The sequence below is a fragment of the Manis javanica genome, chromosome 4 (genome assembly GCF_040802235.1).
Source record: "Manis javanica isolate MJ-LG chromosome 4, MJ_LKY, whole genome shotgun sequence".
Taxonomy (NCBI): Eukaryota; Metazoa; Chordata; class Mammalia; order Pholidota; family Manidae; genus Manis; species Manis javanica.
The window spans coordinates 107,529,016-107,536,827 of NC_133159.1; positions in this window are offsets into that span (position 1 = coordinate 107,529,016).

Here is a 7,812-nt window from a genome sequence, read left to right on the forward strand (position 1 = left end):
AAAGCACGCAGGCATGGAGATGTAAGTACAAGCAAAGTCTTTATTCAGCCAGCTAGCTGGGGCCGACAGCACCTCCCCTGACACACAGGCCGGGTCAGAGTAGCCGACCCCCAGGCAACTTTAGGTATGGATTATATAGGGTTTTCACAGCCATTGCACCGAAGCCCGCGCATTTCTACAACCAATAATTTTAAAACACATTCTATGTTGTAACCAATGGGAAGCATTGTAACCTTTTAGGGAACGCGTCAGTTGCCTGAACGCTTCAATTGTTATCTCTTGCTTACCCAAGCATGTCTACGTGACTTATCACGGTTACGTCCCCAGGCATCCCCAGGCTGTTGCCCACTTCTAGTTATCTAACTTAGGGCAGGCTCTTTTCTAAACTTAGCCTCAGGTAGTTTATACAAAAACTGGGTGGCTCTTGCTCTAGGGTCAGGTTAAGTGTTATTAGTTCTTTTTTCTGACTCTTGATGCCCTCTGCACTTCTTTACATTTCCCCCCTTTTCTTGATCAGACTGAGGAATCTACTGCAGCGGTATCTAGGGCCTGATATTTTTGGCGAAGGACCAGGAGTTGGACGGTGTCAAACCTTTTCCGTACAAACTTAAGCAGCCTGTTTATTATGCACGGACCAATTGTAAGCAACAACAGCAGGATAACCAGTGGCCCCGCAACGGCCGAGAGGAGGGTAGCAAACCATGGCTTGTGTTTGAACCAAGACTCAAACCAGCCTTCCCTACTTTCATATTCCTTACGCCGCCTCTCTAGATCTTTTTTTAGCTTGGCCAGGGACTCCCTGACTGTACCAGTTTTGTCTACATAGAAACAGCACTCTTCCTTTAAGGCTGCGCACAGCCCACCTTCTCTTAAGAACAGGAGGACCAGGCCTCTTTGGTTTTGTAGGACCACCTCTGACAAGGAAGTGAGGGATTGCTCTAGGTCTGACATTGTCTGTCGGAGTTGTTCTCGGTCCCTTATCGATTGCCATCCTCAGGGCTGTGAGCCCCTGTTACCGAGTTACAAGGGCTGCGACCCCAGTGCTTGCCCCTGCTATCCCTAGGGAGAAGAGGGCCCCAATGGTCAGGGAAGTAACAGGCTCCCTCTTTTTCCGGTGGGGGCTCGGCACTTCTTCCCAAAAAGATTCATGAGAATGATATGGCCACAAGCACACAAAACTCACTGTTAGCATTGAACACAGAGGTGGATAGGGCTGGGGTGAGGCCTGTCTTTGAACAGAGCCACCAACCTGAGGAGGGTATAATCCACTTTCCCTGCTCCCACATAGTGTTATTGTAGGAAGAGCATAACTGGCTCTGGGTCGTCGGGACTGTGCCTACACATGTACCAGTGACTGAGACCTGAGCGATCATAAGTTCCCATGGTCTCCTGTCCCAGTAAGTGGGATGGGAGTTGTTGATAGTGTAGGAGCCATTTATCACGATTGCCTCGTAGAAGGGGGGTGAACCTGGGTAGCATAGCCAACAGGGATTGGTGAGGGAGGAAGTGGTGTGGTTAAGAGTCTCAACTACTGCCTGCACCATTTCCCACATGGGATTATCTAACCCGGAGGGAGCATGCTGGGCCTCTAACCCAGAGGTCGATGGACCTGGTCCTCTTGTGGGCTCTGGGGCAAGCGCTCTGGTTGGCATTTTCTCATCCTTTTTGCTCAGGCCCTTGTCCTGGATTGAAGGTTTCTGGGGATTTATAACCGGGTTGGGACCTATGGCGGCGTTGGGAGTTGACACGGTTAATTTAGTGATGAGGGTCGAGCCGGTATGCGCCCCATATTTATAGTACACCATTCCCCATGTTAGTCCATTTATCCAGTGCGATACCTCAGTCTTTTTGCCCGTCTCAGTGAATTGAACTCTTACCCAATCCTGGTCCCTTCTGTCACAAGCCTTGGTTTTGTAAAGGGCCATAGGCTGGTGATGAGGGATGCCCTTGTTGACATAAGTAAATTTGACAGAATCGATTTTTGTAACTGTCCATCTCCAATCCCCATCATTCGAGGTTACACAGTCCCAGCTGGCACAAAAGAAGTCATGCCCCTCCCCCCCCCCCTACAGTGTCTTCCTTTACCTGTTCCTGGGCAAGCATACAACCCATGGGAGCGAGCCAAATTTGGAGGGCCGGATCGGTAAAGGGGGTTGATCTGCCGAAAGCAGAAATACAGGTCAGGCCACCAGGTTCTGATTGGCGCAATGCATTGTGTGAAGTTGATGACCTCCCCATTGTCGCTATCAATCAGCATCCAGGTCAGGTTCCTTGGTTGATGGGGGTTGGTGCCTCTGATCTCCACGGATGTGGCTCCCATGAAGGTCCATACTAAGAAGCTTATTAGCAGGATCCCCTTCATCATTGGCTTAAGTGTAGTTTTAGGGGATTGGCAGGATGCTGCTGCACCTTCCACTCTTCCTTTCGGGTCCTTGGATCATTACGAGGTAAGACCTTCCGAACGTGGGTGTGGTGCACCCATGAAGCAATACCATCAACCTTGAGAGCAGTGGGGGTGGTAAACAATACAACGTAAGGTCCCTTCCACCTGGGCTCGAGAGTCCTCACTTGGTGTCTCTTGACCCATACCATATCCCCTGGGACTATGCCATGTTCCGGGCTCGGAATTTTCCCACCCTCGTAATATGCTCTGATCAGGGGCCAGATTTCCTGCTGCACTTTAGCAAGAGCTTGCAACACATTCAGATAGTCAGGGGCCGGGTTTTCTGCACCGGGAAGCTGCACTCGCTGAGTTATGGGTGGAGGGGCCCCATACATTATCTCAAATGGAGTTAAACCATGTACATAGGGGGAGTTCCGAGCGCGGAAGATGGCTAAGGGAAGGAGGGTGACCCAGTCCCCGCCAGTCTCCAATACCAATTTAGAAAGGGTCTCCTTCAGGGTCCGATTCATTCTTTCTACCTGCCCAGAGCTTTGTGGGTCATAAGCACAATGTAACTTCCAATCTACTCCCAAAGCTAGGGCTAGTCCTTGCAGGATTTTGCTAATGAAAGCCAGGCCATTAGCGGAGCCTATGGCTTCAGGGACCCCATATCTGGGGACGATTTCCTCAATTAATCTTTTTGCTACTACCTGGCTAGTCTCATGCTTGGTTGGAAAAGCCTCCACCCACCCAGAGAAGGTATCCACCATAACCAGCAAATACTTATATCCATACTTCCCTGGTTTTACTTCAGTGAAGTCTATTTCCCAATTCCTCCCTGGAGCCCTCCCCCTTTCCCGAGTACCTGCTGGGTGCAGCCCTCTTGGGGCTGGTCTTAGCATTGCACAGCTACTGCATTCTTTTGTGATCTGACAAGCTGCCTCATTCTGGTGGGGAAACACCAACTGCGCAGACTGGAAAAGGCTAAGCAGCTTTTTCCAGCCTAGATGGGTGGACTTATGCAGATTAGCAAGCATGTACTATCTTAATATTTCTGGCAGGATCAATCTGCCTTCTTAGTCCCTATTCCAATTTCCCTCCCCAAACACTTTTCCCAGTACTTGTTTCCTAATCCACTCAACATCCTGAGGGGAACACTCAGGTTTGGGTGGCAGGGCGGGCAGTTCAGGTATAGGTATCTCAAGGGCTGTAAGTACAAGGGAGTCCGAGAGGGCCGCCCTCCTAGCTTCCGCATCAGCATGGTTGTTGCCGATAGCCTCAGGTGTCCTCTTTGGTTGGTGGCCTGGTACATGTATAACCGCTATCGCCCTTGGTTTTTCTATAGCGGCTAATAGTCTTTGGACTTCCTGCAGATTCCTCAGTCCCTTCCCTTCCACGGAACGGAATCCTCTTTCTCAGTAGATGGCACAGTGGACATGGACAGTGCCAAAGCCATACCTGCTATCTGTGTAGAAGTTGGCCCGCTTGCCTTCTGCTCTTTCCAGGGCCTCAGCGAGAGCAATAAGTTCCGCCTTCTGTGTTGAGGTGCCAGGGGGCAGAGCTGCGCTCCAGACAATTTCCCCTTCGTGGGTTACTACTGCTGCCCCTGCTCTCCTGACCCCCTCCTGCACAAAGCTGCTCCCATCTGTATATCAGTTTAGCTCACAGTTCGGTAACGGTGTGTCTTTCAGGTCTGCTCGCACCTGGATAATTTCGGAAAGGATGTCTCTACAGTCGTGGATGGGGGTCGACAGATCTGGGTCCGGCAGAAGGGTGGCAGGATTTAGGGTCACCGGGTCAGAGAAGGCAATTCATGGAGAATCTAGTAGGAGCCCTTGGCAGTGGGTGAGTCTTGCATTCGTCATCCATTTTCCTGGAGGATGCCTGAGGATCCCCTCTACAGTATGTGGGGCTGTTACCCTCAGGTTCTGGCCAAAAGTCAGCTTATCTGCCTCTTTTACTAGTAGAGCTATGGCTGCTAGGATACGCAGACAAGGTGGCCACCCGGAGGCCACTGGGTCTAGCCGCTTGGACAAATAGGCCACAGGTCTTTTCCATGGGCCCAGCTGCTGAGCCAGGACTCCTTTAGTCACTCCTTTCTTTTCATCTACAAATAGGATGAAGGGTTTTTCCGGGTCTGGCAGAGATAGGGCAGGGGCTCGGAGGAGGGCTTCTTTCAGTCTGTCAAAGGCCTCTTGTTGTTCCTGATTCCATTGCCAGCCCAGCCCTTCTCTGGTCACCTCATATAGCGGTCGGGCTATTTCTGTGTACCCTGGAATCCAGAGCCTGCAGAACCCGGCTGAGCCAAGAAATTCCCTCACTCCCCGGGGTGAGGAAGGAATGGGGATAGTCAGGATAGTTTGTTTCATGGCCTGCATTAGCCATCTGGCTCCATTAGATATTTTGTACCCCAGGTAGACCATTGACCTCTGACAGATGTGGGCTTTCTTGGCACTGGCTTGATATCCCAGTTCGCCTAGTTCAGCCAGCAAGTTCCCCGTGGCTTCTTCGCACTCCTCACAGGTTTCTGTGGCCAGCAACAGGTCATCCACAAACTGCAGCAGTGTCACGTGGGGGTGGCTCCTGCGAAAGGGCTCCAGGTCCTGGCTTAGGGCTTCATTGAATAAGGTGGGAGAGTTCTTGAAGCCCTGTGGCAGTCTAGTCCAGGTAAGCTGCCCTTTTCCTCCTCCCCCTGGCTCCTGCCACTCAAAGGCAAACAAAGGCTAACTTCAGAGAGTGGGATACTGAAGAAGGCATCTTTCAGGTCCAGAGTAGTATACCACACATGTGAGGGTGGCAGGTGGCTGAGTAGGGTGTAAGGGTTGGGCACTGTAGAGTGGATGTCTTCTACCCTCTCATTGACCTTTCGCAAGTCCTGCACTGGCCTGTAATCTCCACTGCCAGGCTTCCTTACCGGAAGCAGGGGCATATTCCATACAGATCGGCAGGGTTTAAGGATTCCTGTCTCCAACAGTCTGTGGATATGGGGTGCTATCCCTTTCCTAGCCTCTTCCGGTATAGGATACTGCCAGACCCGGATGGGTAGGGCCGCGGCTTTGAGTTGAACAACGACCGGGGGTAGATGTTTGGCGAGACCAATTCCTCCAGTTTCAGCTCATGCAGAAGGGATCCCCTGCAACCAAGAGTCCATTCCTCCCTGGACCCCCTCTTCTAGATCTGCCTGGAACAGACAATGTTCATCGGCCAGGGACAGAGTCAACACATGCACCGGTCGTAGGGGCTGCCCTTCTTTGTCCATGATCTTTATCCCCTCAGGTTCAAAATGGATGCGTGCCCTGACCTTGGTTAGTAAGTCTCTACCTAACAATGGTGCGGAGCTCTCAGGTCTGACCAGAAATGAGTGAGAGACCTGATGCCTTCCTAGGTCCACTTTTCTGTTAGTGGTCCAGGCACATCTCTTGGACCCTGTCGCTCCCTGGAGTATACTTGTGCGTCCTGGGTTCAGGGGATCGTGGGCCTGGTTGAGAACTGAATATTCTGCCCCAGTATCTACCATGAACCCAATGGGAGTCCCCTCCACACACAGGGTTACTCAGGACTTGGGGAGGGGTGCCGAGCCCCGTCCCCGTCAATTCTCTTCTCCTAGGTGCAGGATCTTAACGGGGTTCCCTCCTCCTTGTTCCCCCCTTTTGGGGCACTCCCTCTTCCAATGTCCATATCTCTTACACAGGGCACATTGGTCTCGTCCTAGTCAGGATTGGCGGGGTCCCATTCTTTGAGGTGGCCTTGGGCTCTCCTTCACCCCGGCCAGGAATATCCTGGCCATCTCCTCCCTCTGCTTCTTGTTCTTCCTCCTCTGAAATTCTCTGTCTTCTTTCCTATTTTTCTCCTGCATTACCCATTTCTCTTTCCTCAGCCTTTCCTCTCTGTCTTCCGGAGTTTCCCTAGCATTGAAGACCTTCTCCACTTGCTGCAGCATTTCCCTAATAGAGATCTCCCCCAGGTCCTCCCGCTTGTGGAGTTTCCTCCGGATATCGGGGGCTGCCTGGTTGATGAATGAGAGGACTACAGCTGATCTATGTCCCTCTGCTTCTGGGTTTATGGGGGTATATTGCCTGTAAGCATCAAACAGCCTTTCCAAATACGCGGCTGGGCTTTCCATTTCCCCCTGAACAATAGTTTTTACCTTAGCCAGGTTAGTGGGCCATCTGGCGGCTGCCTGGAGACCGGTCATCAGAGTCCTGCGGTAGACCCGGAGACGCTCCCTACCTTCTGCAGTCCCGAAGTCCCAATTCGGGCATGTAAGTGGGAACACCTCGTTGATGATGGGCTGGAGGGTAGTGGGTCTTCCATTTTCTCTGAGGACATTTTTCCTGGCCTCATTGAGGATATGCTCTCGCTCTTCCATCGTGAAGAGGGTGCGGAGCAATTGCTGGCAGTCATCCCATGTGGGACAATGGGTATACATAATGGACTCCACCAGACCTATAAGACACTTGGGGTCCTCCGAGAAGGGAGGGTTCTGAGTCCTCCAATTATAGAGGTCACTAGATGAAAAGGGCCAGTACTGATATTGTTGAGCTCTGTCCGGACTGCCTGCACCGATGGCACGCACAGGCAGAACCGGCACTGCTCTTTCTGAGGTGGAGGAGGGAGCCTCCCCTTCTTGTTCCCTGGCCCCTCGAGTCCTTAACTGCATTCCTCCCGCTCTTCCTGGCCTCCTGCCTTCTCTTGCTGAAGAGTCTGGGGAAGCTGCAGCCGCCTGATCCCTGCTGGGCTCTCCAACTTCGTTTTCTACCCCCTCAGCAGCTTCACCCTCTCCCTTCCACGGACCCACATATGGTGGTGGTTGCTCAATCGACAGAGGGGGGTAGAGGGGAGAACTGTCAGGGAGGACAGGCGGCGCACTCAGGTTTTTGGCCCTGCCATCAGAGGGCTTTAAATTTTCCTGAGCAACTAGGACGGAGGTCTTTAGTGGGTTGGGGTGAGGTTTCTCCACCGAAAAGGGCCTCAGCCAGGATGGAGGATTCTTGGCTAGATTTTCCCAGACCAGGATATAGGGGAGTTGGTCCAGGTGGCCCCCAGGGTCTGGTCTGGAGATAATTACTTTGACCTTGCAGATAAGGTCCAGGGAAAGAGACCCCTGGATCGGCCAGCCTACTCCAAAGGAAGGCCACTTGGCCGAGCAGAAGGTGTCGAGCTTACCTTTCTTGATGCCAAGGCCCATATTTAAGGCCCATTCCTTGACCTTCGGGAAATGGGAAAGGATCAGACCCTTAGGACTAGCCTGAGTCTGGCCCATAGTGAAAAGGAAGAAGAAAAAAAGAATACGAGGAAGGCAAAGGCGAAGGATGAGGAGGCCACTTCAAACAAGATGACTGGTGTATGTGCTTGTGAACGGGTGCCTGTTGTTGCAGTTTTTCTTCTGCAGGGGATGCGAATTTATCTGGGATTTGCAGCTGTGACCC